Below are 23,513 nucleotides of genomic sequence, written 5' to 3'. Positions count from 1 at the left end.
GAAGTTTGGAGAAGCGTAATAGTCGCGTTCCGCTAGTTCCGTTATCCACTAGTTCATATGCCAGATGGTTCACGAGCGGGTATACAAAGTTGCTCGTGGTCATACCTTTCCACGCACCATTCAATTCTCTTTTTAATTTGTAAAATAACAACCAAGGCAGAACAAAATATCCTAGACAAAAGCAGTTTTTACTAGTAAAGACAAGTACATATCGCGTTGCGTTCAGCTAGCCAAGCCACTGGCGGGAAACGTACACTCCAGTTCTACCATGACGCTTCGTATACACACTTTGTTTATGGGGGTTTAACGTCCACTAAGCCACTCAGGTTATGAGGCGTGCCGTAGTGAAGGGCTCCGGAAATTTCGACCCCCTGGCATTCTTTTCTTTAACGTGCACTGACATCGCACCTTACACGGGCCTCTAGAATTTCGCCCTGGTGCACACTTGCATAAATGCACAAATTGTGGTGATGAAAGGTAACCGCTCACTTTTAATCACTAATATTTGTCGATTAGACACTCTTAGAATTGTGCAATCAAATGACTTTTTTCCAAATTGCACTTAACGCCATAAATCTAAAACAAAATGGCAAAAAATCAGCCTTCAAAATGGCTAAGTTTAAGCACCTGCAGCAGTCACGCGTTCCAGCTGAGTTCGACCAAGTAGATCGAATGAACTGAGAAGCATGCATTTGCAAAGCACGGAAATACACAAAGATTATGATTATGGATTTTTTATGGCGCAAGGGCAGCTATGGCCAAAGAGCGCCATGTCACAAGGTATTTTTTCTTTTTTCTCAAGGTGGGGTCAGAGACCCATTTCTCAAGCATTTCACCCTAAATAAGCCGAGCACCAGACCAGGGGAAAGCTTGTACCCATTGTATCACCGGTGGGTACCCGGCGGCACTGGGGATCGAACCCCGCACCTCCCGCATACGAGGCGGATGCTCAACGACTTGGCCACCGCTGCGGTGGAAATACACAAAGAGGACAAAGGCGGACATTGTAGCCGGCACAGCTTGAGCATGCAGCAGAAGCAATCGCGGCAACGCCATGAGGCCACGTCACAGCAAAAGGACAGATTTCTTCTGTCTAGAGGGTAGCCAAATACCGCACCCGTGACCCCAATTCTCCAACCAACCAAGCCACCAAAATTTCTTCTGAACTAGCCACTCGAACTTCCCAGTATGCCATCACCTCTGTCAACGTCGCAAGTTCGGTACGGGTAACTTGCGCCGTTCATCACGAATAACGTGAAACATACTTGCCACGAAGTTGCGGTAGTCGTGTCCTGTCCAGTTTGCTGTCTTCTCAAAGCTGTGGCGCGGAGGGAAAACGCTAGCGTCGTCGCATTGCATAAGCTGATCTCACCATGCGCCGACGCCTCTGCATGCCAATGAGCAAGCGGCGACCAAGCTTTTTTCGTGCCGTGCATCGTGTAGACCGTGCAACATCTGCGTCAAAAAGACTGAGTCGTCCACATTCGCAACGCGTGTAATACGCGCCGCGAAGCCGGAAAAAAAGACAGCAATAAAGGCAACTGAACGCCAGCGTTCCACTACCACTTCAGCTGATTCCGCAGAGAAGACATGCTTGCCGTCCAATTATGAGCAATGCCTCCGAAGAACATGCCTGAAGCGTCTCCTCGATTTCAATGGGCCTCGAGATCGCCTCGACATTGCGCAGATTGGCCGCTATAGGCAACGCTAAAAGATCACCCTCAATAAATAGGGCACTGTGGAATTGCAATAAATATGAAGTGGTAAGAGGGATCTGGAAAGTGGTGATGGTTCCTAGCCTGACTTTCGGTAATACGGTCCTGTGCATGAGACCAGATGTTCAAGCAAGGTTATAAATTAAACATCTCATGAATTTCATGACATGGTCAGTGACCGCATTCCTTTTTCTTTAATACAATGCCTGACCAGACGAACTTTCGTTGAACCATTGATTATGTTAAATTAAACGTGGCGTAGGGAGGCTAGCTTTGGGAGCACATGGCAATACACCAAATCAGGGGGTACAGGGTGATATGGGATGGGCGTCTTTCGAGAGCAAGAGGATAGCAGTAAGACAGCATTTGAGGAGTGATTGAGAAAAATAAGGGAAAAGCAGAGGGCTAGGAAAGTTTTCAGATACCTGTACATAAGGAATGTTGATACGAAATGGAGAAAGCGAACTAGAAAATTGACAAGCAAATATCTGGACAGCAGTAAGGAGGCAAATCAGCAATTATCGGTTAAGAAAAAGGTTAAAGAAACAGAGTGGGCTCTGTGGAAAACAGGGACCTTATTAGTGGCTGTCCCCGCTAAAGGCGGAGACAGAGGGTTTAAAAACAAGCGCGATGGGTTGAACGGGGGCTGAATTCATCTGATCAACGGTTTAGTCATGTAAATAGTTTTCTCCTTACTTTGTTTCTTCTCGTTTTATTTATGTTGTAAATAAATAGTTAACCTTCTCCTTGCTTCGAGTAACGTGAATGTTTGCGAGTTAGAACCACCGGGTCATCAAGAAACCCCGATTTCATCATCATAAGGTGTTTCCTCTCACAACCACCTGAAGGGGGAAACTCAACTGTGATCATACACTTAGAAGAGATTGGGTACAGGGTCACAGCCGTTGTCTGTGACAATAACTCTCTAAACAGAAAGGTAATGAAGATGTTTCTGCCAAAGCCAATGCTTTGTCATGTTTATCCACATCTGGAAGATCCAGATCGGCCATTATTTTATGTGGTAGATGCTGTACATCTTTTGAAGTGTATCAGAAACAATTGGCTGAATCAGAAAAATGCGGGGACTTGCTTTTTCTACCGACGCTTTGAGTTTTCAAACAATGATGTTCGTCCTGAATGTAAAATGACTGCCTCATTTATGAATTTGAGAGATTTACATAAAGAGGAGTCATCTCTACTGATAAAAGTCTTGGTATGGCTTGACATCCAAGGCACTTAATCTGAGCAACTTGGAACGGCAAAATGTGAAGCTGGTACTGCAGGTTTTTAATCCGCACGTAGCCACAGCCCTGGCAGCTCGCAGTGGTGAAGCTGATTTTCAACATGCGGCAGCAACAGCAGATTTCATCAAAATCATTCTTCGCTGGTGGAGTATTGTCAACGTAAAAACGCCAAGTAGAGTAGCCGGCGGGTAATTCGGACTTCTAGGATATTTCGGACCTCGATGAAGCACCATCAGTCACCCCATAGAAGCGCATACATATTCGCAATGGATATTTCGGACTTCAAAAGTCCGAAAGTTCGATTTTTCGGACTAATTTCAGTCTCCTGCGGGCCAAAATCGGCCTTCTTATAGACTTTCGGTAATACGGTCCTGTGCATGAGACCAGATGTTCAAGCAAGGTTAGAAATTAAACAACGTGGCGTAGGGAGGCTAGCTTTGGGAGCACATGGAAATACACCAAATCAGGGGGTACAGGCTGATATGGGATGGGCGTCTTTCGAGAGCAGAGAGGCTAGCAGTAAGATAGAATTTGAGGAACGATTGAGAAAGATGGAGGAAAAGCGGTGCGCTAGGAAAGTTTTCAGGTACCTGTATATAAAGAATGTTGACACGAAATGGAGAAAGCGAACTAGAAAATTGACAAGTAAATATCTGGACAGCAGTAAGGGGACAAATCAGCAATTATCGGTTAAGAAAAAGGTTAAAGAAACAGAGAGAGCTCTGTGGAAAACAGGGAGGCTGACGAAATCGGCACTGGGAACATACAGGATCTTTAAGCAGGAAATTGCCAAAGAAAATATCTACGATAATTGTAGGGGAAGCTCTTTGTTGTTTGAGGCCAGGACTGGAGTTTTGCAGACAATACACGGGCCAATAGCATTTCCCCTCCACCGAAATGAGACTGCCACGGTCGGGATCAAACCAGTCTTTTGGGTCAGCAGCCGAGCACCATATAACCAATGAGCCACCACGGAGACTCCCAAAGCAAGAATAAATTACGGAGGGCACTTGAGACTACTTCCATGCTTTGAAGGCGAAAAACATTCACTTTTTAATTTATATTGTTTCCTTCCTTTCTAATGACACACCTACTCATTAGCATACAGTCATAGGGCAACACATACATTAAATGAATCATTACTCGCCACGAAGCAACGCAGTTTTGTGGCCCATGGGTTGCGCGATCGCCTCGCAATCTGAAGGCTCTTGGTTCAATTCTCTGCAACCTCGGAAGAAATTTTTCTCTTTGATGATGATGTCATTAATTGGGGGTTGTGGACCACTTTTCTTGGACATCGACGACGCCGGGTATCGATGTTAATGTGCCACTTAAGGCTTGCGCCTTAGAAGCGCGCAACCAGTAATAGCTAGCATCCCAGGGAAGCGGCGCACGTGGACGAGAGGTGATGAGCGCGCAGGCGCCAGCACTGCTTTGGTGAAGAGTCTGCATATCAGTCACAGGACTGCTACGCATCTTCCTGCACTGCATACGGTCTCACACAAACGCACTGCATGGCCACCAGGAGAGCTCCATCACCAAGGCATGCCCTATGACACTTTCACGCAGACGTACTGCGAGTGCTTGAGTAAGTAGAGTAAAATCTCGTTACTACAAACGTCAGATTAACGAAATTTTCAGATTTACGAATTTTTTCTAAATCCCCGCCAAAATGCCTATGTCTTCAATGTAAAAAACTTTCAGTACTACGAATTTCAGATTACCGAATATTTCAGAATAACGTATGTAATTTAATCTCTCAATCTTCGCAAGACGCTTCGTTATTACGAAGTTCCATAGAAGTTTCGTACCAAATCCCTGAAGCTGACGCCTATCATCATCATCCGAAGCAGCAGCTATGCGCTGGGGAACCCGTTGCAACGGATACAGCCCCAGCAGCATCGGCATCAACGCGACTATCGCGTTGAATGAATATAGGCTAGGCGGCGCAAGCTGCCGCCCGATACAAAGGGTAAAGCCATTATCATCCATCCATCATGCAGCGTGTGGTCGCATACTGCGCCGTAGTCATAAGCATATTCAGCGCACTGTCACCAAGTTGACAGCAAACGGTAGGATCTGCAAAGTTATCGGCGCTGTGATTGTGTTGTGCATTAGCTTTGCTGACAATGAGTTCTCCTGGCCCCTGCGTAAAAAGAAGTGACGCCAGTTTTTGCTTAAAGAAAAAGTGGACATTCTGTCGCAGCTGAATGCTGGAAAAAAGCAAGTGGACTTGTGCAGGGAGCTTGACATCACACCGTCAACAATGGCAACGATGCTCAAAGATCTAGACAAGATCATAAAACTACACCGAGAGGCGCAGCTGGCTCCCTCAAGAAAACGTCTGCGGCTGGGCAACTACCGTGGACAGCGACAGCGTGGCGGCTACATCCGCGGAGCTCACCAACGAAGACATCATGAATCAAGTGCGTGAGCAAGAAGAATGTAGTAGCGACAAAGACGATGCCGAAACTGGATCAGCGCACGAAGAGGAAGAGATTGTTTCCGGCTCGGATGTTTTAGTCTTTCTAGAGAAGACCCGATCATTCCTCGGGCTCTGCAAAGGTGTCCCCGATGACGTGCACAGGAAGGTCGAGGATGTGGAGGCATTCGACCTGCAGCGCTTGTCGTCTACTCGCCAGAAGAAGATAACAGACTTCTTCAAGCAATAAATTGTAGTTAAACTGTGCCCAGCATTATTGTTTATTATTTACTTACCAACACGTAAATCTGCTGCAAAGGTACGCAATTTTAGTTCTTGTGATGCATTACTGACATGAAAATAATGGTTTTTCAGTACTACGATATTTCAAATAACGAATTAAATTCGGGGGTCCCGTGAAGTTCGTTGTAACGAGATTCTACTGTACTTTGACGTCGCCGCACTCACAAGAAGTCTCAACTAACACGTCTAAGAAAGTTGGTCGTGAGTTGTCGGATCTTTGTGGCCTCATTTGAGGCCCTATTTCTAACTCAAGGGCAGCATAGGCAACAGCATCTCAGCGACATGCAATATATTTCCACCAACTTGCCTCCAGAACAAATCAATTGAACAGCAGAATTGGCAGCTTCTCGCACCCCTGTGCACTTCTGGGATGATGCGTGGATAAGCAGTCAATGCACTCCGGCTGTTTACGCGGATGACAAATTCTTCAAAATCAGGATGGTGGGACCATATTACACATTGAACGATGTACTTCTGATTGAAGAGTGATATGACAAAGACCTCATCTACATCAGCAAAGCGGCTGTTCAAATTGCATAAAGAGGGGCAAAATTTCTGACGCCCATTTTCAAGCTCAGTGGCGGTGCAGACAAAAAAACTCTAGAAACTTTGCACAAACTATGACCAATGCGCAACATTTTAGCATCGAAACCAAGTAATTTTCATTACTTAAGGCAGGTAATTGTAATGTAATGTCATTACTTTATGAGACCAGTAATTTGTAATATAATTTAATTATTTTGATACCTAGGAAAGTAATTAGTAAAGGAATTCAATTACTTTTCAAGAGTAATTTTGCCATGCATGGTGTGTGGTCAGCGGCTGCATAGGGAACTTCTCAGTATCTTAAGTTTTTAAGCAAACAATGACACACCACCCAGTTTCCTACATGTGACAGTGTCCATGAGAAAAAGGAATATTGTGACAAAGACGAGGAAGCTGGCTGTGGTGCGTTACAGAGCACTCGCGCTAGGCCAACGGCCATTAACTTATATCTCTGCCATCGTTCATCGCGCCTCACTCTTTGGACGGCCACGACGTAACAATATTATACACCACACAGCATTTTCATTGGAGGGAATGGCCAAGAGCATTTTCCATTTGGTTTTCTGCGTGCTAAAGGAATATAGACACGTAATTTTGGTGGCATGTTTTCTTCTCTACAACGATGCAGAAAATACCACTACCCATGAACCACCATGTGATATTTGCCCATCGCCGTTAAAAAATTTATAATTGAATTTTTTCTGTCACGCTGTTTCAGTTTCAACAGCCGAACAATTGCTGTGATGTCAAAGAGTGCTTTTGTGTCACGTGAGGCATGGAAAAACGCCCATATAATCGCTGCTTCATCGTTATGATTTACTGCACTGCTGAAGCCAGCATTCCTCAAGAGCCGGAATGACAACTAATGTGGAAGCAGTGATTATGCAGTTTTTCATGCCTCACATGACCTACAACCTCTCTTTGAGGTCACAGTCATCGTTCAGCTAGTGAAACTGAAACAGCACAAGAAAGAAATTCAGTTATAAATTATTTAGCAGCCATAGGAGCATACCACGTGGTAATCCGTGTATAATAATGCCTTACACCTCATTACAAAAAAAAGATTGGTTTGGTTTCTGAGGGGTTAATGTCCCAAAGCAACTCAGGCTATGAGGGACACTGTAGTGAAGGGCTCTGGAAATTTTGACCACCTGGGGTTCTTTAACGTGTACTGACATCACACAGTACATGGGCCTCTAGAATTTCGCCTCCATCAAAATTCGACCCCTGCAGCCGGGATCGAACCCACATCTTTCGGGTCAGCAGCCAAGCCCCATAACCACTGAGCCACCGCAGTGGCGTCATTACATTAAAAAGAAGAAACCACGCACCCAAAAGTTAGGTGTCTATGCTCCCTTAAAAAACACCAGGTGTTCAGAATTTCCAGAGCCCTTCACTACGGCATCCCTCATAGCCTGAGTCAATTTGGGACAAACCCCCATAAGCCATAAACTTTCAGCAAATAACTGTCACCATTTCATTAAATAACTCGTGCCGTACCTTCTCTGCTTCTTCGACCTACACATAAAGGAGGTGAGTGACTGTTTGAGGAGTCATAATGAAAACCTAAGCGGTCAAGTCGAGTCGTATGGGCAGCATTTCAGCGCTAATTCGTAAGTCGCCTGTGTGTATACATTCAACGATTTTTCTTCTTTCTGTGAAGCGACCATTTCCTAGAGCAGGTTCATGGTAAAACTTCATTGCGATTTGCTGCTTGAAAATTCTTCCACGTGTTTCAGGATTTTGGTGGTTGTTGGTGTCAGCGGCATGCAGTTGGTTGCAATTTCGTGACGACAGCAAGGCAATTGGACAATCGGGCCTCCACTCGACCATTCGTTTTGGAAGCGGCCAGTGCCAAGCTGCATTTGAACTGCCTGAGCTGACGTTGCACGGTGCCGGCACCACCACGGAACTTCACAGAACTAGTGCAGAGAGTGCAGCCAAATCAAAGAAACCTATTATGAACAATCTTAACAAAGTTGTAGTTTGGGCTTGTTCGTATTGCATATTAGAAGACATAGCGCAGCACAATGGGACAGAGAAAAGGAGCACACAGGACGAGCGCTTATCCTGTGTGCTCCTTTTCTCTGTCCCATTGTGCTGCACTATGTCTTGTTCTAATATCACCACAATGACCTGTCACACACTGCAATAGTGCCTTGTGAGCTTTATGCACCTCACAAGCTTCCAAACAGTTAAAGGACATCAAGCACATTGCCGACAATGTTCATCTCTTTAAGGGCTCTTTACACCATCAGCTGTTAAAAGGTCTTAAGCTTAGAGGCCTTACAATTAAGCTTGCTTCGCCAGTTGCCTCATGCGCTCCATTCTAGTTGGCTACCTGGGTCCAAGCACCTTTCCCACGTAAAACCGATGCTCGGCGCAAGTGGCACAGCACTCATTTTAAAATTCACACAGAAGGCTGAGGGCTCACTTTGTGGCACCTTAGAGCCTTTGCTGCCACAGCATTTTAACGTCCCATTTGTTCAGCCTCTGCGCCAGCAAGCCAACGCCGGACTCGAAGCAGAAATCTGAAAGGTCCGTGCATGCCACAAAACAGCCAGTCAGTTTTTAAAGTCCTCTTTTTTGAAATAAATATGAATTTAAAACAACATGTTTCGCGGTGCACACACCAAAGCGTAATCGCTTATCTCGCCGCAATTTTTGCACTTGTTTTAGAAAGCGGATTTTAACAGCAGCACACAATAGTAAAATGCATAATTAAATCAACACTCTACAGACTTTCCCAGCCGTGGGGCCACAAAAAATCGGACCGCGTACAAAACTCATCGCACAAACGATTAGTTCAACTGGACTGTTGTCAAGTTTCCCGCCTTTTCTCGGGAGCACGCAAAAGCTGGTAATTATGCGTTTTACATGACCATGAGTTACGTTGGGCGGGGTTGACAAAAGATATAAAACACGCTCAGCGCAAGCTATTTTCTGTTGAACTGCACAGAGCTTTTGAGCAGAACTTACGAAAAACAGATGAGTCTTTCCCTCCGGGCCTTTGGGTCCACTGCCGGGCAAGCGGGCTCAGCGCTAGTCCTGGGTTATCTGCTAACACAAAATATTCGGGCGCAAGGAAGTTGACAACGGAATGCCGAGTGTCAGATAACAGGCAGCACTCAGTATGTGCATACCAAAAGATACTCACATACAAATACTCACGTAAAGATACTCACGAACAAATACTCACGTGCAACACGATCGCACGCTACTCCCGCCAGCCGGCCATTGTGCTACTGAAAGCAATGCTCAACTCGGCTCAAACATGGCTCAAACAGCAAAAAAAAAAAAATGCCGGATGTGACGTTTTTTTTAAAACCGAATGCGACGTCATGGGTTGAAATTCAGTTTTTGGGAAATCGGTAAAGGAGGGAGTGAAAGAAGAAAGGAAGAGAGAGGTGCCGTAGTGGAGGGCTCCGGCATAATTTCGACCACCTGGGGATCTTTAACGTGCACTGACATCGCACAGCATACGGGCGCCTTAGCGTTTTTCCTCCATAAAAACGCAGCCGCCGCGGTCGGGTTCGAATTCCCGGGTTCGAACCCGACCGCAGCGGCTGCGTTTTTATGGAGGAAAAACGCTAAGGCGCCCGTGTGCTGTGCGATGTCAGTGCACGTTAAAGATCCCCAGGTGGTCGAAATTATGCCGGAGCCCTCCACTACGGCACCTCTCTCTTCCTTTCTTCTTTCACTCCCTCCTTTATCCCTTCCCTTACGGCGCGGTTCAGGTGTCCAACGATATATGAGACAGATACTGCGCCATTTCCTTTCCCCCAAAAAAACCAAAACCAATTATCCTCTCGCTCAATTAGGTCTGCCGTTTACTCTTCTCGTCCTCCTCTCATTCAGTGCAACCGTCAAAGGGCATGCCATTTGGCAGGTGTGTCAGATACTCCACAAGTATATCATTGCAACCGGAAGATTTTTGTGTTAACCTCTCGTTACCTTTTCTTCTCTCTCAAAATTATTTGCTTTCTTATCAAACCTCAAAATTCAGTAATTCTGCTCGCACCGCTTTGTTTCCTTGATTTCCAATTCGATTTCTTCATGCTCAATCTAATTAAGGATTTCCTTTTCATTAGTAACCTTCTTAATTGATAAGCCGTTTGAGATTCACTTGGATTACAACTTCACTGTTTGGATCTGCACCAAACCCTGGCCAATCCCCCACCGTGGGTAAGGTGGCTAGATTGGAAAGGTGTGAAGAGCGCGGCGATTTCCGTCGGCCGAGCGTGATGGGGCGAGCGTGACCACTCTGCGCACCGATGCCGCCAGGAGGAATGTGGCGCTGCTAGTAGCGGCGCGGTAAGCTCAGCCGCGTCGGCCTTGCGCACCCCGTAGCACTGTTAGTTCAGTTCGTTTCGTCGCCTGTATAGGAGTGTCTGTAGCAGCGTTTTCTCATCTGAGGGCGAGATGCCTTCAACAACAAAAAAGAAGTTGGTGCTTTGCGCCTGGGTGTGACACGGAATACAGAAAAACATTTTAAAAAAAATTTCTGTTCCGTGCCCCTGTCTGCCAGGGAATGTTTGCCAAGTGGTCTCGAGCGATCCCAAGTGCCAAGGCCGTCAGTATCATTTTACAGTCTTGTCACCATCCTTGAAAACGAACTTGCACATGCGTTCAGCCGAACGCGCTTGCATATCGAAGCTGCGGAAGAGGTATTCTACAGTCAATTAGTTATATGTGCCAAAAATTAGTCATTTTTAGCATTCTGTTGGCTGACAGCATCAGTTGTACGTTTTTATTGCCTCACAAGGATTTTTTTTTTCCCTTAAGGGTATAAATCAGGAGGATAGTGAGAAGAAACGGAAACCACTGAAGCTTTGTGTGTTGTAGATCAAATTCTGAAAAAATTTTTTCCCTCACTTGTAAATAAACGATTTCATGGCCAGATGTGCTGCTTCATTGCTTACATGAGTGTCAAGATATGGCATACATGCTACAGGTTCGCAAGCGGCAACAAAAACCGATTTGTGCGTTGGGGCGCCTGGTTTGTGCTTTGGAGCGCCTTCATTCTACCCGCCGTGGTGGCTACTAATGGTTATGGCACTCGGCTACTGATCCGGAGTACCAGCGGGTTTGAACCCGACCGCGGCCGCCCATGTGCTGCGCGATGTCAGTGCACGTTAAAGATACCCAGGTGGTCGAAATTATTCCAGAGCCCTCCACTACGGCTACTCTTTCTTCCTTTCTTCTCTTAGTCCCTCCTTGATAATTCCTTCCCTTACGGCGCGGTTCAGGTGTCCACCAATATATGTGAGACAGATACTGCGAAATTTCCTTCCCTAAAAACGAGTTTTAATTTTCGCCTTCAGCCATGCGACTGCAGTTTTGAGGTCCTACGGCACGCGTTACAACCTGCTCTTCTCGCCGTACGTACGTGTAGTGGCTGCGTTTCGGTGGCAGCGCAACGCAGAGTCAGTGCACGTTGAAACCCAGGTCGTTTAAGGTTCGATCCCGGCCGCGGCGGTCGAATTGAAAACATATTACCGCGTCTACTAAATGCTCTTTGTGTCAATAACATTAACCTGAAAACCACCTCATAGAAAGCTTTTAGAATTTTTTTTTTTTACAGACACTGCTTTGAATTTGTGAAACAAAGTGACTGTATTGTACTGTTCATTGCTGTCATTTTATTTTCCTTACGGGAAGTACCTGTCGCGATTATTTGCAACATTGTATTGTAATTATATTGTATTATAATTTGAAAGTGTGCCACTGTTTTGTTGCCAAAGTTCGCAGCCGGGTGTCCATGGTCAGGTCAAGCGGTCCAAAAGGCTGCTTTTACTATGGACACCCTGTCACCATGTATATTGTGGTGGTAAAATAAATTAAATGACTCGGTCGTAGCTGGCCAACCTTCTTCCACGAGTCCGAACTTGTCGCCATGAAACGACGTGGCAGCTAGTGCGAGGCGCATGAAGAAGCAGCGGTGGGGAACTGCCGTGCCGTGAAAAGGGGTCGTGCCGTCAGGGGTTGGAACTCGGGATTTAAGCCTCGCAAGCGGTGGCTTGCCTTGTGGACAGGTGTGTCCACGGGGTTAAGTCTAGCCACCCTAACGGGGTGTAGCTGGGCGTCGTCGGAGGCTCCCGGGAGCTCTTCGTGCATCGGGAAATTACCCAGCACCTGCACCAAAATGTCACCGGAAGCCAGCAGAAAGGGCACACCAGGACTAGCCAGGCAGACACACTCAGCGAACGAACGCACAAGCCGGGGAAGACACAGAAGACCAGCGGGTGCTGTCCCACCGCATGGCGGCGCCAGTAAATGGCTAACACTGTGGCAATATGAAGGCTTGACGGTTACCACTGACGCGGGCCGAACTGGGAGCGAGCGCACGCGTTTGGCGTTCAAAGCAACAGATCGAGAAGTGGCGACCCCACCGAGGTGCGGCGGAAACAGACCCCATTGCAAAGGCCGTAAGAAAAGCGCGCGCTCAAGACCGGTTGTGCTCTGGCTCAGTAGCCGAGCGCCTAACGACTGAGCAGAAATGACGACGCACTACATTAAAAACTGGTAAAACGTGGCCGACAGTCGTCAAAAGCGTGAGCGGCGCGTCGGCTCTTCTGTCAGCTACAGACACCTCCCGCACCACATGCCGTTCCGAGTGGCAGTGCTGGCACGACTAGAACAGCGGTCATCTACCCAGACAACCAAGTTATGTCCAGCCAACCAAGTTATGTCCAGTGGATATTCATATATCTTCCACAAGATATCAGATGTTCATACGATGTTACAAATGCTCATATTACATCCATGTAATGTCCATACAATGTTCATTTTGATCATAGTGGATGACCATATAATGCTCAAATTATGCCCAAATGCGACGATTCCTAGACATTTAGAGGATGTTAACCAGATATTCTGCCAATCTATTTTCAGGTTGGGGCTGGATGTTGTACCATTTATTTTGTGCACTGTACAGCTTACAACAAAACAAATAAGATGCAAGATATGACAGAGAGATACAAAGCAAAACCAACAGTTGCTCATTACACAGGAAACTTCAATATTTTGTACATGATCTGAGAATAACATTTCAAATAACAGGTGCATTATGAGAAAATTACACACTGGGCTCTGATCAATGCAATAACATAAACATGTCACAAAGAAGTGTCATTTTCTGGTATGCAAGTTACTTGAAATGTCCTTTCCAGTACGTGCAAGATAGAACAGTCATGTGTAGTGAAGTCATTAGTTTGCGCTCTCTGTGACTTTGTGATCTTTCATCATACTCATTCTGCTCTTGTAAGCAGTACAGCGCATAAAATAACAAAGGGTAATCAAACAGCTGCAGTTCTCGTTTCTTCAGAATATTGCACCTCGAGGCAGTATATATATGCATAGCACAGGCTTTGAGTACAGAAGAACGTCAAGGAATTCAATCACTTGTTTTGCCCTCAGCCATATTTTATTGCCCAGTAGCCATAATGATCAGCGCCTGTTGCTGTGCATTCTTTTACTCCAGGTCCTCGGAGGCCTGTGAAATATGAAAATATGGAGCAGGAAATATGGACAAAAAACGGGTGCACAAGATAATGCAAAAGCTAATGTTTCACCCAACTGGCTTAGTATCTTTTCTGAAAAGTAATGAGAAAAAAGCATGCGGTAGAAGCCAAGTACACAAACGTGCATCCACTATAACCTTTAGCCTTACCAGAGGTAAGACTAAATCCAGACAGGGGTTTTATAGTAAAAAGATCGCATGCAATAGCCTGAATGCTTAACATGAAGAAAGAAACCCAAGCCTCAGCAAACAAACAAACAAGGATGACAACCAAGAATTTCAAGTACATATATGCAACCATACTTTTGCAATGAAGTTAGAATGTGCACAGCAATAGTGAATAATGTTGGCTGGCGACTGCATTCGAATAAAACTCAAGAATGAAGTGGCAAATGCCTTCTCAAAGCAGGCCCTCCATCCACTAGCATCAACAGTCTCATGACATGGGTGTTACCCCATTTGCACCAGCTAGTGTGACGTCGTAGATAAAAGGGGATTAACCACTATGGCATGATAATCGATCCCCACCTTTGGATGGAACATCTGTCGCTTCGTTCTTAATCCGTATCCAAAAATACTGCAGTGGGACAGTGGTGCCAATCACAGCAGGCTTTCAGCAGGAATGACCATGCGTATATCACCATATTGGGTGACGTATGCTGACTTCATGAGTGTGGTTGGTGCATGCAAGTATGAAGTAGCAGGTATAACAAAGTGTGATCAGAGCCAGTTGTGGTGTATTGAAAAAGACAGAAGACACCTTATGGCAAAAAGTGAGGGAGGATATTTGGTTTTTTCATGTCTATGATGTTTGCAGTAAGCAGGCAGGATGAAATGCATTGAGCAGGTGTGCACATTCTTGAGGGAATTTATAAGGAGACCAGCCATGGCCCACATAGGACAAGGATATCATAGATTAAGCCAGATATAGGTAGGCCTTTTCAGTTTCACTGGAAAAATTGTGTAATAAATGCAGCAGCATGCAACTAGATTTTCATGTTAGGTAGTCAAGTCAATATTAAACTTCCATGAATTTTTGTTAAAGGTTGTAATATCTATGTCAAAGTACTTGTATGCTAGAGAGAAGTCAAGGTGACTATATTTTGAAAATAATAGGGACAGGGTGACTGGTTATGAGAAATGCTCTAATTTATAAAGTAAAGCTCCACACTCTAGCGAAACCATTACACGGTGTTATTGAATTTAGTCCAAAGTGATGCAATGTTAGAACTATCAGAACAATTAGGAGCAAAAAATAGTAGAACTAGAAACAACACTGAATGAACTGCTAATGCAGGTCAGAAACAATAAACATGCTAAAGAACATTATTGACACATGCCTGAAAGGGTGGGAAAACCATGAGCTGGTTGCATTAGCAGTCATATGTTGTGTAGTTAAAAAGGAAGTCCGTGATCCTGTAGAGAATCAAGTAGTCAATGTTGCAGTGCCTTAGTTTTATTACAGAAACCTGGAGCTTAACAGTGAGAAATGTCTTGAAGACATCTAAGAACAAAGCTCTTTCCAAACCCAGAAGCTCCAAATGTATGTTAATCATTGTTGAACATTAGAAATTGTTTTTCATGAAAGAATTTACGGAATCGAAGTTGGGACAAGTGGGAAAACAGGTTTAAATGAAGCGAGTCAATGAGGCCAAAGAAAAGTGATTGATTGAATTTTTTGTGTGTTATGTGAGGAAGAAAGACGCGGCAGTAGTTGGTAATTGGCCTGTAATTAATGAAGAACTAGAAAATATTCGGTGAAAGCTATTTGCTTTCCGTAGTCATGACTATAACTACCTAAAAATGAAGTACGAAAAACAGTTTCATACCAGCTGTTTGTCCTCATGACGCAAAATGCATCTACTGAGTGGCAAGATGCATGAGGCTATTGTTTCTCTGAACATGTTCTCCAAAATATCTGAAATGGAACAGCAAAGAAAAATGGTCATGCCCTGCTGCATTATACGAGGTTTACAACCAGCAACTCTCATTGTATACATAAGATGTAAACCCTTGCTGGGGCACACAATCAGTATAAAGAATTTTCACAGCCCAACTTTCATTCTACGCACTGTAATAAAATAGAAAATTTCAGAAAAAGCAGTCAAAGCCACGAGCTGAAACAAAAAGTATTCAGTAGCCAATTATCTTGAAATGTGCTACTGAAATAAAAGGAAATTACAAGAAGCGAGAATAGACCAAGTTCCCACAAAAGTTTAAAAGCACAAAGATGAAAAAAAAAAAAAACAATTCCGGGTACAAAAAATGCAGAGTTAGACACAAGGGCTTGACTAAACGAATGCAGATAAGAGTGTATTTGGCGCTGTTAGCAAATTTTACAGCAACACAAGATCTGCAAAAACTCTTGTCTTCTTGAGCCGCCGGAGAAAGGAAACTGTCCCCTCCCCACCCCATCCCCTGTAGTAAAGGCCATAGCATGCCGGACGGCCGGAATATACAGTGGAATGTGCGCCATCAAAGTGCAGGCTATTCCAACAATTGCTAGAGGGCACAGCTAACTGCCAACAACTTTGCCTTACAACTGAGCACTGAAGTATATTGCGTGCAGGCTGTTAAGGCGGAGAAGTGGCACAGAGCGCAGCCATTCCCGCGAAACTACTTCGGGGACAAATCGAGCCACAACTAAACACCACAGATTTTAAATCCATGTCTGCACTCCATTAACTAATAAACCGGATGATGAAATTGCCAGCATGAAAATTGCACAATGCCACAAACGAACACTAACACTTTGTTTGACAGAACAGTGTCATAAACACTCACCATTATTGCTGTTATCCGCGTAATCCTCCAGTACTTCCACCAGTGAGGGCTCAGGACTGTGTACAACATGCACAACAAGCTTGCCGCCACAACGAAGAAAATGTGAACTCGCGAAACCACAAATAAAAACTTGCGAAGAAACGCTGAAAGAAATCACGAAAACGTTGCGGCCGTCCCAACGAAACTGGTAAGGGCGCTTGGATTGGATTGGATGTGCAACCCGCCAGGATATTTAGCGATGCACATGTCACTTAGGCTATCTGATTTCTTCCTGAATGATTTCGGGAATAAGTTTGCAAGCATTAATAGTGGTGACATTGCACGCTTCATAGATAGGTTTGCAGTTTGATTTGTATTTCCTACAATGCACATCAAGTGAATTTATGGCCTCGTGGTTCACAGTAAAGTGTTCGTTTGTGTGTTTTCATTCTTCTTCCTGTGTGCTGCTGCGCTATTTTGTATGTCGCGGTATATTGATCGCACAAATTTTTCCTTTTTAATCGTAACTGCCTACAAACTCACAAAAACTATTTAGGCCCAATTTAAGATCACACTAACTCCCAGCAAGAGAAACCGTTCCAAATAGAACATCAAGGCCATACTGTGCACTGAGCAGAAGGTGCTGCTATGCAGAGCTTGATTGGCTATCTTTTTTTCCTTGTTCGCATAGGCATTGAATCCGCTTCACCACTACAGTCCACTGCTGCACCAGTGGAAGTCATGCTTGGTCACGGTAAGTCTTCCTGCAATCTTGCATAGGAAAACATTCCTAATGTCTCACTACACCAGTTGGTTTGTTTTCCTTGGGAGTAACTAAGTGGTACCTATATTTCAGACTACTTGCCGTTGCCATCAACACTTGGGCTAGGCACAATTGCTGGTGCAGATTCTGCTGTCCATGACACAGGTAGGTGCACTAAGTCAGGATCTGTTTTACATTACAGCTTGAAATGAAGAACTTTTCATTTGGTTCAGGCTAACCCTGTAATGCAGTATTACTTATGCTGAGGGCTCTGTCATAGCACAAAAAAATAAACATATGTAATTACTTTGCTGGCTGATTTCTTTAGATTGGGAGTGTCTAAGTGGTCGTTTAATTGCAGACGACCCACACTCTTCACGTGCCTCGCAGCTCACTGATGTGCAGACTACGCCCCCTCCCCCAGCTGACGAAGAAGGTAGGTGCAATGCACTAATAGTGCAGTGATAATCTATGAAAATTCAACAATGGACTGCAGCACTGTTGCTGCAGATTTGCACGTAATAAATTAACCCTCTGCAATAGCAGCAGTGTGCAATTATGTCGTGGTGTGCAATAATTAGGTGCACGTCGGCACATCTTACTGTACCACTACTTCGGATGCCAGACATTTTTTTCAGAAGAGAAGAAACAAGTGTTAACTTTATGCTCACCAACTAGTATTTCATATATTTTTCTGTGTGCATATGTATGAATGCATTGTTTACGTGGTGGACCCCTGTGTTATCTGTACAGAATTATATTTACAGGTAATTTTTCATTCAGCTCAATGAAAACATTGGATAGCCTTCTCAGGTACTTGTTGTGGAAATTGCTTCACTAGCCTGTTGCTTACGATTCACATACACGCTGCGTAGCCAGGCTAAAAATGTGCACCTGAGAATTAAAATACTTGGTTGAAGCCTCCCACAGTGTGTTTATTTATTTGACAGGTGCTGCCCAAAGCACACCCATCAGAGTGATTGCATCAGCATCATGGGACTCACCTGATTATGGTAAGTACTCAAGAAAACATTAGAATTTATTGCAAACTATAACCTTCCACTTCAATGAAAAAGTATGCATCGGTAACCTTGATATATTCATGATGGGTATCGGCAGGCCCGTAACAGCGTGTAGGTATCGCTTTACTGCACATAAATATTTCTGGTTTTTTCCATTTGCTTAACTCAAGCTTGTCATGAAAAATTGCTCTGAATATTAAGCAGGCAAAACACATGGATAACAATGAGATCCATTAACTATTACCCTGTCTGTATTACGAGCAACTAGTTTCCATTTAAGCGAGGCGTAAAGTTGGTCGCCAGAAAAAACTGTCCCTATCAGCGAGGATCATATTAACGGGGCACGACTGTATTCATCATTTCACACAAAAACATTGCCCTGCAAGTTTGGCAACCTGTAGCCCTGTGACTGCACCCTAATCTTGATTTTGTGAGGGTTGTAGATGTAGGTCTCGCTCTGAGGCAAACATAAATATGCTTTTTTTATATATTTTTTGCAGCTGAAGCTGGTCCTAGTGGCCTCAGCGGTGCCAAAGAGAGTGTCAGACAGCCAGTGATGACACCAGCATCAGGAACGCCCAAGAGTCGGCGGAGGAAGGGCGCAGTTGTGTACACCCCTCGCACCAAAAAGCGCTTCGAGAAGTTTCATTCTCGAAGCGACAGGTACCGAAAGGCACTGAGTCGGATTAGGAAAAGGCACGACACAAGGCGAGTAACGCAGCAGGAGGCTCTCAACAAGCTTGAACCGCATTTGCCACAAGACCTTTTTGAATTGGTTAAAGCTCAAATCAGGCTCTGCTCATTTCCGAAATCCAAAAAGCACTGGTCAAAACAAATGAAACAATTCGCTCTCAATTTGTTCTTTCACTCTCCAAAAGCTTATCGCTTCCTCAGAGAAATGCTCCATTTGCCACATGTGAGGACGCTAAGGCGCTGGCTGGCAGACATCCCAATGACACCTGGTATCATTCCAGGTGCCATGGATGCAATAGAATCAATTACAAAAGATTGGCCACTACAAGACAAAGCATGCTGTCTTTTATTCGATGAAATATCCTTGAAAAAAAATTTGATGTATGATCAATCAAAAGATATTGTAATTGGCTTCACAGATGATGGGAATACTAGGACTTCTCGTGTGGCAAACATAGCCCTTGTTATGGCGGTGTCTGGCATATCAAGAAGTTGGATGCAGCCAGTAGCCTTTGCAGCGTCCCACAATGCAACTTCAGTTCTTGCAATGCGCAAGCTGCTATTAGATTTAATTCAGCAGCTTCAAACCAAAGGTCTTCTGGTGAAAGCGGTCATTTGTGATCAAGGGTCGAACAATGTGAGTCTGTCAAGAATGCTCATCCATTCTATCCATGAACCATATTTTGTTGTCAACAACCGCAAAATATACTTCATGTTTGACACCCCACACCTAATCAAATGCACAAGAAATAATTTGCGACGACATAAGCTCACCATTGGCTCTGAGGTTGTTGACTGGACACACATCGAAACCCTTTACAAAAAAACTCGTCACATTGATCGGGCCTCCAAAACACCAGTTGAGCATCTCAAAAGCAGATTGGCAAAAAAACTAAAAGAGCAACACATCTACAGGATGCCCTTTGCTGACATGAGAGTGAAGTACGCCACACAAGTGTTCAGCGAATCCGTATCTGTGGCACTCCTCACTCTCATTGCCATTCAAGAGCTTCCTGTTGATGCAAAATTTACAGCAGAGTTCACGGAAAGGATGGATAAGCTTTTTGACTGCCTGAACAGTTCGGCCCTGAAAAAGCAGGACGACAAGTTGCGGTACGCAATGACAGAAGGCTCGGAACATCATGTCTTCCTTGAGTCGTGCATAGATTGGATCGCCCAATGGCATTTTGGTGGTCCTCTGGACAAGCAACCACACACCATCAAAGGTTGGCAGATTACAATCAAAGCCTTACTTCTGCTGTGGACAGATCTAAAGGCAGATTTCGATTACACTCATCTTTTCACTCGTCGGTTGCAGCAGGATCCGTTGGAAAATTTTTTTGCAATAGTTCGTTAAAAACATGGCTGCAATGAGACACCTAATGTGTACCAATTCGTGGCTGCTGTAAAACATATTTGGATTGGCCAACTTTTCAAACTTTCGCAAGGAAACTGCGAAGTGACAACACATGCGTTCCTCACCAACTTGGAGAGTGTTTCTGCAGTATTGTCACCAAGCAGCACTCCAAGCACAAGCCACAGCAGGCAGCAAGGCTCAGGTTCATCTGACTTGCAGGCGTCTTCACAAGATGCCCCTGACATAGTATACGAAAATGTTGTGTACCATGTCGCTGGCACTCTTGTGAAGAGCTTTCTTGACCAGAGAACCACAGAATGCACATGTGAGGGAACACTCCTTGCAGCAGACGGTGGCTCTCTCCATGGACGACACCAATTCTTTGCACTACTCAAGGAGAATGGTGTTCCCGAGCACCTTTTCCAGTCAATTGCCGCAACTTCTGAGGCATGTCTAAATTATATAAAGAAATTGGATTCGGCCTTCAGAAAAGAAATCTCTTGCTGTGCTCATTTGTCCAATGTGTCCAGGAATCTTGTTGAGAGGATGCCTAACCAGCAAGCTGTTTTCTGTTCATTAGGCTGCAAAATTAAATTCCTTAAATTATTCTGCCGCACAAGGCTGCATTGGCACCTTTCCTTTTTAAACAGGAGCATGACGTCAAAAACAAAACAGAGTGCTCCCGCCAGAAAGAGGCGCAAATTAGCCGGCTAAATTCATGAGGCACTGTGTTAGGATATTATTGTATTTGGATTTTTAATGCTGCCTACTTACTACACATGTGCTCTCTCTTTAACTTTTTGTACTATTTATTTTTTATGTATATAAGTATTTATGTACCTGTTTATCCGTAATTCTGCTCCGATTGCACATATACTGTACTGACTGCTTTTGCTCCTGCTGCGTTACTTCTTTTACAAAGTACAAGTTTGCCTTCTAGAAGCCTTGTGTGCCTTGTTAGTATGAGCATTGCTATGACCATTGGTTCTCAAATTAATATTGCTGAATGCTAACAACTTACAAGAGGTGCTAGGGAAACCGTTTTGTTTTGGCTTCTCTTTCTTCCTGCGTGACAAGTATACAGGCTCAGTGCCCTTCAAGGAATGCCAGAATTCAGTTAATGACTGGCTGTATGCTAACCATAGTTCTTATGATCAGTAACAGTGCCATTTGTGCAAAAAGTAAATTTGTGAAGCACACCATAATGTTGAAGCATACATCGATTCAGGTGCTCGCAAAAACCAAAAAGTGCTCTGCGGAACCCAGGAGTTCTTGTGGTATATAACTTGGCAACCTCTGGTCATGGCTTGCCCTCTGTTATGCTGCTGGGAAAATTGGTGATAGCTACAGTTCATTTCATACATAAGGTACAACACAGTGAAATGTACGAAAGTAATCAGCAAGGAAAAATGAAGGGAGGTATGTTATTCCGTGCTTGTTTTGTGGCCGAGTGGTCTGAGGATTGACAAAGCAACAGCGTGTCGTCAGCAATAACAGTGCATTTAATCAAGCTCATGACAAATGCGTCATGTAGTAAGCCTGTAGGCAAAGCATTCACCATGTTTCGCTCACCACAAGGAACGCACTACTTTTTGGTCATGGATGCAGGCAGCGCAAACAAGAGCGCTAGCTTTGACAGCATTGCACCTGATGTATGAAACAGAGAGCAGAACCCACAGGCAGCAAACGCGGACTGGCTCAGGTGCTCGGCTCTGTAACATTTAAGAGGGGTGTACGCATAAGATGAAAAATGTTTGACATGTTTGCTGGTGTCCAATACAAGCGTGCTCGAAATATGCTGCGGTGCTATTTGTAGTTGCTTTTTTTTTCCTTCTGGAAGTTGTAGCGTTTGGGGTTTCACCTTTTGGAGCAACACATGGGTCATGAGGGGCACAATAGCAGCGGCCGGCGCATTACGCTGAACTGTGTGGCGTCCATAAGCGTTTGCAGATACTGTACAGTACACGGACCACTTGCAATTTACCATTCAGTAATATAATAACTGGACATTGTGGTAGATGCAGTATAACGCCACATAGAGAAACATTACTGGCCTGTTACGAACCCTGTGCGTTTTCATTTCTCAGATGAGTTATTTATACGCACGCATATTTTGTTACACCCCAATGTGTCATCGCAAGCTGAATTAATGACCTCCAATTACTGTTCGTCACCAGCCACGGCCACAACTGTTCAGAGAATTTTCATAAAGTCGCTTCTCCACACAATTCTCGGCCTGCCCTGGTTGCATCTTCCTCCCCTTGGTATCTACAAAACAAAGAAACCAAAATAGGGCATGGCAGACGAGCTGTGTCCTAAAGCATGCAAGCCTGTAACTCATCTGCCAAGAGCTAAACGTGCCCAAGGTTACCTAAGTTCTTTTCATGGCATCTGTTTACTAAGTTATAGCACTGCAGCATATTATGTTGTCCTTAGTCTGATGCAACGAGTGAAAGGCTGAAACTTTTCGCTGCCCTTCTCTGTATGTGTGTATGCATAGCCACAGACAGATACATTTCGATACATCTCGGATGTTGTACTTCACTGCTGTTCATCTGAACCTGCACAAAAGCATATGCTACATGAATGTAGCACATGCTTATATGTACCGGACCTACCTTGATAGTACCTTACCTCTTTGTACCCTGTATATATTCTCTGTGCACTCGCTCATGTGCTCTAGGTTTCCATAATGGAATTTATTAATTTTGATTTTTGAATTTTAGAACGATTGTCACTGATATTGCAATGCCCAAGATGCCTAAAATCACTTTTGTACATCGATTGTCACTACTGATGTTTCCTTTAATAAACTGTTCTTTGGAGAAAACTATTTACGTTTTTGGTACTCGAGCGAGCGCCCTAAGCAGCTGCTAATCAGCCGCGCTGGCCGCGCCGCTCGCCACCATGCACCGTGCTGCCTCAACAGACACATCGAAATGCAAAAGCGGGTAAGCAGATGTCGTAAGTACTTAGGAAATCAAGCGGGAATGCAGCGCGGGAGCAGCAAGTCACCAGTATTTACGAAGCTTGCATCGAGCTAGCGGCCGCCAGCACCACGAACGCGCGAGCAACCGCCCGCAACCAGCCGAATAAACAAACGCCGCCATATTGGATTTTTCTGGATTGGCTTGGCTGAGCTTGTTTCAAAAAGTTTTGAGCA

General features: G+C 44.6%; 1 protein-coding gene across 3 annotated transcripts in view; it reads right to left on the bottom strand.

Annotated features, from left to right (window-relative positions):
* LOC144112654 (uncharacterized) overlaps nucleotides 1-16,671 on the bottom strand; it is a 104,014-nt gene extending 87,343 nt beyond the window's left edge. The window contains exons 1-3 of one of the 3 annotated variants that reach the window (XM_077645468.1): nucleotides 16,537-16,671; nucleotides 15,582-15,670; nucleotides 9,210-9,290 (exon numbers count right to left, since the gene is read on the bottom strand). The gene's annotated coding sequence lies outside the window, so the exon portion shown is untranslated. Of the gene's footprint in view, nucleotides 1-8,664; nucleotides 8,690-9,209; nucleotides 9,291-15,581; nucleotides 15,671-16,536 lie in introns of those variants that run through there. The other 2 variants (XM_077645467.1, XM_077645469.1) reach the window with 2 other exon arrangements.
* Nucleotides 16,672-23,513: the final 6,842 nt, after the last annotated feature.

Source organism: Amblyomma americanum, chromosome 1, assembly GCF_052857255.1.
Source record: "Amblyomma americanum isolate KBUSLIRL-KWMA chromosome 1, ASM5285725v1, whole genome shotgun sequence".
NCBI lineage: Eukaryota > Metazoa > Arthropoda > Arachnida > Ixodida > Ixodidae > Amblyomma > Amblyomma americanum.
The sequence above is the reverse complement of the archived record's forward strand: the minus strand, read 5'-3'. Positions and strand labels throughout refer to the sequence as shown.